Raw genomic sequence first — 11,719 nt, 5'->3', positions numbered from 1 at the left:
GCGGGCTGATCCACCGATCACCCAGCCTCAACCCAGCATTGTACCACCAATCAATGACACACTCTAGATTCAGCCATCTCCAAAAGCCCTACCACCACAGGAGGATTTGAGGGGAACATCTAGATATAAACCGTAACATAATCCCAACACACTGGGAGGCTGAGGCAGGAGGACTGCAGGTGTGAACCCATCTTAGGGAATTTAGCAACTTAGTGAGAACTTAGGTCAAAATAAAAAAATTAAAAAAGGACTGAGGGTGTAGCTCAGGGCCAAGGCCCCATTTTTGATTCCTAATACTGTTTTTTAAAAATGTATGAAGCTGGGAGGAAGACATCAGACGGAACAGAAGGGAACAGGGACCAAGGCAGAAGGACAAGAGGTTAGTGGAGGATTCATAGGCTCAAAATATCCTGTGTTATAAAATATTTGTAAATTCAGAAAATGTTGTGTTAAATCTTGTACAAAAGCAGTGTATTCAAAATAAATAAATATGACTCAAAATCCAAAAAGTAACTGGGCATGGTGATACAGGCCTGTAATCCCAGCACCCCAGGAAGTCTTTGCATTCCTGCCAATCTGTGGAAATCGGGATAGTGGAGCCATCCAATGTGGATCCCACTTTACAGTGACAACCCAAGTGTCATCGTTGAGAACCTCACCCCAAGTTCAGCCAGCCCTATGTATTTCCCTCCTTTTTTTTTTTTTTTTTTTTTGGTCTTTTTGAGACAGGGTCTCACTGTGCAGTTCAGGCTGGCGTTGGGCTCACTTTGTAGCCCAGGCTGGTCTCAAATTCATAACGATCCTCCTGCCTCAGCCTCCCAAGGGCTGGGATTACAGGAGTGCACCACCACGCCCTGCTATATTCCCTTTTGCCTAGCATTGATGTCAGTATTTTAACTACACAGACACATTTCAGAAGGTCTCCTGGGTTAAACTGTACACCAGTGACATGCTGAAGTACTAGTCCCTAGGTCTCAGGAAATAGAGTTGGCAAACGCTGTCATGTTGCAACCAGGTCATTGGGGTGAGCCCTGATCCTCTCTTGCTGGTTATGGTTTAGGCCCAACTTGCCCCCTAAGCCTCGTGTTGAGAAGGCGATTGGACTACAGGACCCAGCGGGCCTGCCCCTGGGGGCGGGGCCTAGTGGGAGGAGACAGCCGTGGGGGCGTGGCCTGGCGGGCTCACCTCCCTCCCTAGCTGCTTCCTTCTCTGGCTGCTGCGAGCCACACTGCTGTGCCCGTCCCTGTGCCGTGCGCCCTGCCTTGGAGCCAGCCAACCATGGCAGAAGATGTGCTGCTGCGTACTGCGTCTCAGTGACGAGGAAAGAGACTGAGCCAGCTGACGTCTTTCTAAGAAGAGCAAAAGGCACAGGGGAGCCATCCGATGATGGAGTCAGAGACCGAGGAGCGGCACAGCCACAGCCGGGGGCGCCAGGGACTGGCGGCGGCCACTGGCAGCCAGTGGAAGGCAGGACCCATCCGCGGCACCTCGATGCCGAACCTCAGGTCTGCAGAACCCAGAAGGAAGACAACTGTTGCGAGCCTTTGTTACAGCCACCGCAGGAAACTAAGAAAGAGCAACTGAGCAGCCGCGTCCCTGGCGTGAACCCGGCCAGCGCTGCTCCTGCGGCGGCAGGCCAGGGCGCACTTAGCTCCTTCCCGTCTCCAACTGCGTGTCGCCGTTTTGCTCTGGGGACACTGAGTCAGCTTCTTGCCTCCCAGGTGGGGCCTGATCCCCAGACCCTGAGGAATAGGGGCCCCCGCGGCGCTCTTCGCCTTTCAGTCAATCAGCTTTTTTATTTTTTAGGTACATATTTGTTGTACATCTCCTCCCCGCTCACTAACTCCACTGAAAATGGAACTTTAAAAATCAGATGTTCTTCTTTCAGAGATAAATAACTCTTCCAAACTTTTTCCTGTTGAGCATATAAACAACACCGACTCCCCTCCCCAGCCCTAAGCCAAAGCCTTTTGCAGGAAGAGGAGGAGGGATGGAAGGTGGCCGGGAGGGGCGAAACCAGCATGGAGTTCTGTGTCCCCTCTCTGCTCTCTGCCTCGGTTTCTGGCTATCAAAGACCTGTGGCCACCTGCACACAGGATATGGGAAAACAGGCCCCTCCTCCTCCTCAGAGCTGGCTTCAGAATAAATCCTTTCTATCAAAATAAACAGCTCCTTTGACTTGTCAGCAGGGAGCGGGCAAACGTGAGTGGCTGGCAGCATGAGTGTCCCCATGCTGCCCTGCCTCCCTCCCTGGCCCCAAGCCCCGGACACTGTCAAATGAGTTCATCCTCTGAAAGGCAGGTTCCTGGAGTGCTCCAAGCTGAGAAAGTACTAGAAGGGACTTTGGGTCAATCGGAAAGCCCGGGGCTAGGGATTTAGCTCAGTGGCACAAGTTCCTGCCTTGCAAGCAGGCAGTCGTGAGTTTGTTCCCTGGTACCGATAAAAAGGAAAAAGACAAAAAAAAAAAAAAAAAAAAAAGTAGGAAAGCCCGCATGAGGTCAAGTGTATGCATGTGTTGCATGCCTGTGTGTCAGTGTGCACATGCATGTATTTGATTAGGTGAGGCAGCTCTGTGAATGGGATCAGGCCCACCCCCAGATGGCTTTCCATCCCCAAATCTTGCATCCAAGAAGAATTTCCCTTGAGCACCTCCTGTCTCCCTGCGGCCACTGAGGATCACGTCCCAGGCCACTCCTGCAATGGGAAGGACTTTTCCAGCCCAGTGCCCACCAGCTCGTGACCAGCTTCCAGGTAGAGTAAAGGATTAAATGGAAGGCGCAATAAGAAGTGAAACAATTAGAATTTCTGCCTCATTATCATGGTAATCTTATCAGTCGGATAATGAGGTATTAATGGAGATTTAATGTGCATCTCATAACAGAATCCCTTGGAGAAAACACACAGGGAAATTGCTGTAAATCCACTTAATGATGGAGAAGTCCCAAAACACCATATTCCAAAGGATGAAAAATGCAGGATGCAAATGAGAAAGAATCAAGGTCAATAACACCGTGGAGACGGGCCTAATGGCAGATTTGGAGATATACGTAATAAAAATTGCATGTTGCTTTTAAACCTCACCCTCTGTTGTTTTCAAATGTGGATTCCTAGTAATGAAACACGGAAGTGCAGCCAGAATGATTTGTATGTTTTAGAAACCATAGGGGGCATAAAAATGTCTCGAAACTCATCAGGCCTCCCGCAGGGAGCCAAGGGAAATGGGGTGTTTTACCGAGAGGCCTCCAAGGGAAGGGGGGCAGAGCAAGAGCCCCCGGGTTGACAGTGAAGGGAAACAGCCTGTGCAAGTTCAAGGTCGTTTGGGAAACACCAGCAGGAGGGAGGAGGGTGCGGTCACTTCCGCTCTTCCATGTCCTGCTGGCCAGCCAGCTTGGAAGGATGGGGGAGGCCCACCATAAAAGCTTCAGCTGAGAGATTTCTACCCCAGCGAGGCGCTGTGAAATACTCAGCACAGATTATCTCATTTAATTCCATCAGCAGCACTGGAAAGCTATTAAAACCTCCATTTGCCAGATAAGAAACTAACTGGAGAGTAAGTTGCTGAGGTTGAACCTTTGCCCGACCCTCTCTGCTGCTGTATCTGGTTGGACTCCATGCAGTCTCCTCTCTTTGACTCTCTGGGAGTCACACAAAGGGAAATTTAAGCTAACAGCTCACTCTGTGGCCAGGGACCCTGGGCAGATACAGAGGAGCTTCTAACCAAAAGGCAGGCGAGGGGAACAGGAACTGCAGGTCCAGCTGAGGGCCGCAGCGTACACAGGCAGCCAGGCCCACAACCACACAGGGGACAGCAGACGAGAGCCCTGTGCTCCCACCAAGGCCCCTGAACCTGAGCAGTGGGGCCCGGTCAGAAGGTGCGGAGGAAACAGGTTAGAGGTACTCATCCTGTGAAGCGAAGTCATTACATACATGAGAAGATGCTGAGCAAATGTTGGCTGTTTGCTCTTAGAATTTATTGATGATCATAAATAACCCTGGGGTCTCCCAGATGTCTCCAAAGACCCAAAGTAAAGTGAGTTGTGTTTTCGGTTTATCTGAGGAAGTTAGGGGGTGCCTAACGGTCCTGCTTTGCCTGGGACCGGGTGGAGGGTTTTAGTCCTGAATGATGCCACATCCAGAGAATCCCTTCCGTTGTGGGCTAACAAAGACAACTGGTCACCCTGCCCAGGAGCAAAGGCAGGGGTCCCAGCCAGGTTCGTACACAGGAGAACACACTGGGCAGGGCACAACATCCAGTGCTGGGCAAGTTCAGCTTGGGGGCCCCAAGAGAGCAACAAGTAAGCTCTTTCTAGTCACAAGCTGTCTAGGGCTGGGGTGGCACTGAGTCCTCTGCCTTAATGATAGGATAGATTCGGAAATAACTACTCAACACCCAACACCTATTCCTCGAAGGAATTCTGATGGGTAGGGAACCATGTCTCCACTTTACAGATGAGGAAACTGAGGAACAGGCTGCTGATGGAACAGCTTCAAATTGTGAACAGCCTGTGTACAGCTGAAGGGCTAAAGAAGATGACAAAACTCTGCCTGAGGACAGGCATAGTCCCTTAGAGAAGGGGTCAGCCTGATTCAGAAAAAAGGTGGGATTCAGCCAAGATGGTTGGAGCCTTGCAGCTGTGTTTCCTTTAATCACAGACTGCAAATTGAATGACGTTAAGACAGTGTTGCCTCTATGAATTTCCCCCAGGCCCTGTTTAATGAATAAATAGGCATGATTTGTAATTAGCTTATCCATTGTGTGGCTGCTTCTAGAGCACCTGAAGTGAGTTAAGCATGCCCCCTGCAATCTCCTCGACAATATTAATTTGCTCAGCAAACCTTCCTTCCTGGTCATGTGACCACACAATCCCATTTTGCACTGCAGTGGACATATTGAGAAAAATTGGGATCTTTTGGTCTGGAAAGATGAAGACACAGGGTCCTCATCAGCCCTGCTCCCAGCATGGGATTTGGATGTTCTGAGTTCAGTGTGTTTTCATCAGCAAACAATAGATAACCCACAAAAGAGCCCCTCTCCCAGCTGCTTTCTCAACCAGCCATTCAGAACCCTAGAGCCAGCTCACAGGGGAGACTTCTGGTCTTAAGGCCACCTCTCCCAGGAGTCCTAGGTGAGTCAGGGGTCTGCACCCATTTGGGCCATCTTTGTCTCCTGCAAGCTGTTCGCAGTGGCTGCCGGATCCCTGCGGTGGGCCCTGTTGGAGTTCACTGATTCCTGCCAAGCTATTGCCCCCCCCCCCATCATTTATCCTGTAACTGGGGCTGCTGGTCAGTTTTGCCCAGTTTCTGTGCTGTGTGGCTGCTGCTAACATTTCGAATCCCAGGATTTCCCTGCCTAGGGGTCCTGGGGGTGGGGAAGGTCCCAGGTAGAGGTAGTTGTCTCAACTGTCCCTACAGTTTCCAGCAAGAGGAGAGCAGGTGGCTGTCCCCTGGGGACCCTTCATCCAGTCACCTGGAGGCTTCCTCTCATCTGTTCCTCTTGCCTCTACAGCTGCATTTATAATCCTCGTGCCCTGCGGCTTTCTCCAGCGTCTGCCTGGGATCCCCAGCAGCAGGCCTCTCCCCCTGGGCCCTGCCTGAGAATCCAGATGCCAGCCAGTGGCAACAAAGGAGGAACTGAAGGCCACCCACCCCTCTCCTCTGCAACGTGGTGACTCCATCTATCTTTATGGGGCCTCCACACTAGTAGCAGACCTGGGCCACGTGTGAGATGTGGATCTTCCCTCTTCTACAGACTAATCTCCAGTCTGAGCTTCAGATAACCGCTGGGTAACAAGTACCATGCTGGGCACTGTGGACGCCATGGGTGCCCAGCGCTGTTCTCAAGGGACTCACATGCAGAAAGCGAAGTGCACACCAGGAGAGGGACCATAAGGAGCTGCCATAGGCAGCAACATCTACAGTCTGCATGGCCTTTTCCCCTCCCTGGCTCCTATCGTCCCCCATGGGACTGGGAGGCTTATTCTGCCTCCCAGAGAGGCTGGGCTTGGTTTTACATGCCTGTAATCCCAGCATTCAAGAGGTTGTGACAGGAGCGTTAGCATGAATCTGAGACAGCCTGGGCTGCAAAGTGAGTCCAGGACCAGCCTGAACTGCATAGCAAGAACCTGTCTTAAAGCAAACAAAAAGGCAGACAGGCTGTCCTAGGAGCTAGACACAGAGACTTGGGAAATCTTAAGATCTGGATATGAATCCTGACTGTCATTTCTATTCTGTGCAGCTGTGAATAAGCCACGTCACCTGAGTCTCCACTTCCTTGGTGCACAGTAATGCCGCCATACAGATAGGAGCTCTGGCAGTGATGTCCGGAAAGGTGCCACTGCTGTGTCCAGCAAGTGAAGGTGGTCTCAGAGCTCGGGCAGGATCATGAGAGCCCCTCCTTGGAGAGAGGATGGAGGGCCCCCCTGGGTCACAGGACTGGGAGCCCACAGGACCTGGACTGGTGGCACTGGCTGTGTGTCACGACTCAGGAAAGCATTCTTTGCTGGGAATAGTCACTGCCATGATGCAGGGTGGGCTGAAAAACCTGGTGTTTTGTGGGTTTAACTCAAGGGACCGGCACAAGTTCTGGGCTCTTTCTAGAGCTGTCCTAGGAACCAGCTGGGTGCCGGGTTATGCAGCACCCGGGAGCTGATCCCGTACCCTTAAGCATCTCACCTCCCTGGCTCCTGAGGGTTTCTTGCGCCGCCAGGCAGATTTTGCAGTCCATGGTCTTACCTGTCCTTGACCACAAGATGTCACCCAAGGAACAGCAAAGCAAGGTCCTGGGAGGAAGTTGGCAGGTCAGAGCCCAGCCCAGGGAAGCCAAATTCTAGATCACCTCAGCTGCAAAAGGCTGGCGGTGGCAGCAGCCATGAGTTCAGACCCCAGGGTTTCCAGCAGAACAGAAAATCGTGGCCCCCACAGGACTCAAGTATCAGTAAACAGAGGTGAGGATCCCTGCTTCCTTGCCATCCCTGACATGCCCATTGTGTGTGGGTGGACCCAGAAGACTGCTGTAAAACACCCTCTGTCCCACTCTAGGCCTCAAGCTCCCTCCTGTGTGGACGGATTTTGGAAGGAGAGGACAGTGGTCTCCGAGCACGGAGGGGCTCCTGCAAACATCTGGGGACACCTGCCTTTCGGAGACACAGGAGAACACAGGTAGTAAGGGAGAAGAGGCAAGAGGACTTGCTGAGGAGGGAGGAAGGGGTCAGCCCAGGGGGATGGGTGGTCAGAACGTGGGCGGTGACCCGTCCAGGGGGCTGGGGTGGAGCTGAAGGGGAGGACAGAAGGCATTTGCTGTAAAGATGCGCTGGAAGCCAAACAGAAAAGAGATTTTAGGCAGAATCTGATCAGACTTGATTTTGTAAACTTTTTTGTATTTTTTTTTCCGTGGAATCAAACTCGGGACCTTGTGCTTGCCAGGCAGGCATTGTGCCACTGAGCTATCTCCCCAACACTTTTTTAAAAAATATTTTTTATTTTTTTAAATTTTATTTTGAAAGTAGTAAAAATGCAACAGCACAAGACAGAACAAAGCCAATTGAGACAATGCAGTGCAGTTGGTACAGGATTTCACAGTAGGATACTGGGATAGTAGTAATAGGTACGATGGTATATCTCTTTAACTTCACAATAGTTGTCCAGTCAATTAGGTATAGCAAAATCAAACCAAAAATAGAACATTATAAAAACAATTGAGAATAATGACTAGAGCAGAAGAAACAAAACAAAACAAGTGAAAATAACCTTTGCCTTCAAACAGAAGATAGAAGGAAATCCCCCGTATTTGCTCTACTGCATGTGGTCATCCTCCCAAGAGATGCTGAGACATCTATTCCCAGTAGCTATGGGGAGGGTGTGTGTACTTGATTTTCAGCCCGAGTGGCCGTAGGCTCACAGGTAATGTCTCCTCCAGGCCAACGCTGCTCTTACCAAGAGGGCTGGTGAATAAGCTGCCTGAGTCCCACCATGGCTGGATCTTGGGAGTTCTAAAAATATATTTTAAATTTTAAAAAAAATTAAAATTATTTGAACCCAGAGGTGCTGCACCATTGAACTATACCCTCAGCCTGTTTATTTTTTGAGACAGGTCTCACCTACTTCCTCCGGCTAGCCTTGAACTTGCAGTCCTCCTGCTTCAGCCTTTCCTCGTAACTGGGATTACAGGTGGGCAGCCATCATGCGTGGCCAGAATTCTACTGTTTTATTTATTTAGGTTTTTGGAGACGAAGCCTCACTATGTAGGTCAAGTGAGCTGTCTAAGGCCTTGCCTCAGCCTGAGTGCTGGAATCACGGGCACCAGCACACCTGGCTTAGATAACCCTGGCCCAGCGGGCCGCAGGCCAAGTCTGTGTGCAGCAGCTCCAGGAGGGGCTGAAGCGAGGCATGTAAACCTAGCAGGTGGCAGTCGTGGCAATAGCAGTGGACAAGATCACGCAGCAACAGAGGCGAGGGACGTATTAGGAGCCTGGGGAGGCTTGGGTGATAGACTGGGGCAGGGAGTCTGGAGGGAGGCCAGGAAGCAGGATGAATGAGCACATGGGGCAACTTAAGGGTTAACACAGCCAAATCCAGAAGGGCATAAATATCAGGAATCATTCTATGGCAGTCAGGACTCGAGACGTGACAGAATGGAGTTTAAACTCACAACAGTCTTTAAAGTGGTTTCTGCAGGTGGTGGTAGCTCAGTGGTAGAGTACTTGCCCTAAGTTTCACACCCAGCACTGCAAAAAATTAAAAATAGGTTCTTCCCAGGCATGGTGCATGCTTCGTAATCCCAGTGTTCTAGGAGGCTGAGGCAGGAGGATCACAAGATTGAGCCCAGCCCAGGCTACTTATTTACAGCCTGCCTTTAAATAGAGAAATAGACAGGGTTGGAGATGTAGCTCAGTGTAAAGGCCCTGGGACCAACCCCCAGTACTGCAAACAGCGGGAAAAAGGGGGTTCATGGGATGACTTCACTGTGCACACATTATCCTGCCTTTCATGGCAGCCTGGGGCACAGCCAGTGGGGTGACTGCTAGGTGCCTCCCCAGGATCTCTGCTGTCTTGTCACCCTCTAAATGCCGTCTGAAAGCTGTTTTTTGGCCACAGCCCTCGATGAAGCACTAGCACAAGAGGAAGGAAGAAACAGTCAAGATCTGGAGGCTGCTGAGGTTCAGAACCTACATCAGGAAATGCTTTTCTGGGTTTGTTGCTTAGATCTGGTTACTGGCAGAGCTTACAAAGAACTGTTCCTGCTAGCCGTGGTGGCGACACCTGTGGTCCGCCCACTCAGAAGGCTGAGGCAGGAGGTACACCTCAAGTTAGAGGCGTACATAGCAAGACCCTACCCCAAAAAACCAAAAACAACAAAACAAAAAGAGATTTAAAGTGGGCCAGAGGAAGGCAAATAAACTCACAGGGCCACGTAGAGGGGGAGCTTACAGCTAACTCTGCTTTCTGCTGGGGCAGGCCTTGGCTACACCGGCGGAGACTCCGTGGTGCTACTCCAATGGGTCACCGGTTAAGAGTGCACAGAAAACAACTTCAAAACTTAAGAGAAAAATGAGACAAAAGAGGAGGCAGTGGGCCAGGGATATAGCTCAGCAGCACAGTGCCCACCGGGTGAGCACAAGGTCATGAGTCCAAACTCTGGTACCAAAAAAGAGAAAAGAAGAGGAGGTGGAAATGTGGGTATCATTGAACACCACCGTGCTGCTCTGAAGATGCTTAGCAATTTGAGGTTAAGGAGACTGCATTGTGGATTTAAGCATATAAAAAGAGCAATCTTTTTCTTTTTTTCAATCAGTACCGGAGATCGAACTCATGACCACCTGCTTGCAAGGCAGGTGCTTATGCCGCTGAGCTAAATCCCCAGTCCCTTGGTTTGTTTTCTTGACACAGGGCTATGTGGTTAAGCTGGCCTTGAACTCAGGTCTCTCCTGCCTCAACCTCCTGAGTGCTGGGGTTACCAAGTATGCACCACACCCAAGCTGAGAAAGAGCTGTGCTTCACTGCTAAATTGGATGGTGGCTGGGTAGCTCTCCTTTGGAAGTATTTCCCCCATTCATATCCATTCTCCGGGTGGGATGTGGAGCCAAGTGTTTGATTCTGCAGTGGATTCCAAATTTTAAGGAGCATGAGTCAGATAGGGAGGGGCCTTACTAAGACTGCAGATCCCTGGGATGTTTTGCAGACACCACTTCAGTGGGTCACAAGCTTGAGATCTATGAACGCCCCCAGGTGGCAAGGTTCGATCTTTGTCCTTACAAGTTCTCCTGAGATTCTCAGGCTCTACTGGAGCTGCCTGGGAAACTTAGCTAAAGATTCCTGGTGCCAGCCCCTACAGATGTTCTGTATACCCACAAGAATGCTAGGAGAGGGCCACAGATACAGTTCAGTGGCACAGTGCCTGCCTGGCAAGTACAAGGTCCTGAGTTCAGTTCCTAGTGCTAAAAAAGAAAAAGGAATGCCAGGAGATTCTCAACAAGGAAGGTAGGAGCAAAGATCTTTTTAAAAATCATGATGGGTTTTCATGTTGATATCTACAAGAGTCAGTGACTTGAACCTGAGAGCTTTTCCCATTTGAGCATAAAATGTAGACATTTTCTGGATTCCACCAACCAGAGATTTCCAGCCAATATGGTTGTTTGGTTAATGTTTTCAAGTCCGTGGTCTGCATTCCCCTGCCCCAACCAGACAGAATGCGTTGCTCTGCAACAAACGACTGAAACTCAGACTTCCTTCCTGGACGCCCCATCTTCAGGTAGGGGTCATATCTTCCCTCACAATGGGCTGTGGACCTGGTTTCCTGTACCCAGATCCTCACCCAGGGCACAGCAGCAGGGCAGAGAACAGAGGTAAGCACTTTCTTGGGAAGCCACAGAGCACCTACTGGACAGGGCACAAACTCAACAGGAACCCGAGAGACATGGGCAAGTTGGCAAAAAAAACCTGACTTATTTCAATTCTAAGCAAATCAGAGCCCTTGTTCTAATACTAAACAAAATGAATGAAAATCAAGTTGTAAGCCAGCTTTTAAATGCTTCCTTCTGGACAAGGATGGTCACCTGTGAGAGAAGCCTCCAGAGGGGTCAGGTACCTTCCTCCACACAAAAACTTGTGAGGGCTCCGTGGACACCGTGATTAGAGGGCAACGTTTCAGCGTCCACGACTGAGGCTGATGAGCAGCCACCAATATAGAGGTCAGGCAAGACGTGCATTTAGACAGCAGCTGCTCACCTCTTTGTTAGTGGTTGTGGGTCATTACAGTTCCTTTCTGTGCCATCTGGGCGTCCTTAGATGTTCAGATAAAAAAGACCAGTGAGTTCGTGAAGTCGAATTTGCAGATGCTTCTTCATACAAAGCCGGAAACAGCCCTGTGAGTGAAACCATTCTTTCAATCCTGTGCCATACACAGCAGTTACACTGGCAGACAGGACTGGTTCCCACTCACGTATATGAGAGCGCACAAGCTCACCGACTAAGGCTGAAATATGTTGGCGGTTTTGAGGAGAAGCAGTACGAAGCTTTATAATACAGGAAAGCACAGGACGATGAGGTCAGGAACTATCTCGGCAGACCACTGAATGCAGCAGAAGACCTGCCGGGCCTTCCTCCCTGTGAGCCAGCCCTTTCTAACCGCCACGGTGGCACACACTGCTGCCCCAGGATTCTGCAGCTCTGCCGCAGACCACGTTCATTTCTCCATGCTCTTGCGAGCACTGGAGCCAGTCCT

At 50.5% G+C, this 11,719-nt stretch overlaps 1 long non-coding RNA gene across 1 annotated transcript; it reads left to right on the top strand.

Annotated features, from left to right (window-relative positions):
* The first annotated feature begins 1,206 nt into the window (after window positions 1-1,206).
* On the top strand, window positions 1,207-3,080 carry LOC134470892 (uncharacterized). Its single transcript, XR_010040099.1, has 2 exons — window positions 1,207-2,751; window positions 2,882-3,080. It is a non-coding gene; the product is annotated as an uncharacterized LOC134470892 (long non-coding RNA).
* The last annotated feature ends 8,639 nt before the right edge of the window (window positions 3,081-11,719 follow it).

This window comes from Cavia porcellus, unplaced genomic scaffold (genome assembly GCF_034190915.1).
Source record: "Cavia porcellus strain 051 isolate PalLab524CR breed Dunkin Hartley unplaced genomic scaffold, mCavPor4.1 scaffold_1, whole genome shotgun sequence".
Classification (NCBI taxonomy): domain Eukaryota; kingdom Metazoa; phylum Chordata; class Mammalia; order Rodentia; family Caviidae; genus Cavia; species Cavia porcellus.
This window is presented reverse-complemented; position numbering and strand designations above follow the sequence as displayed.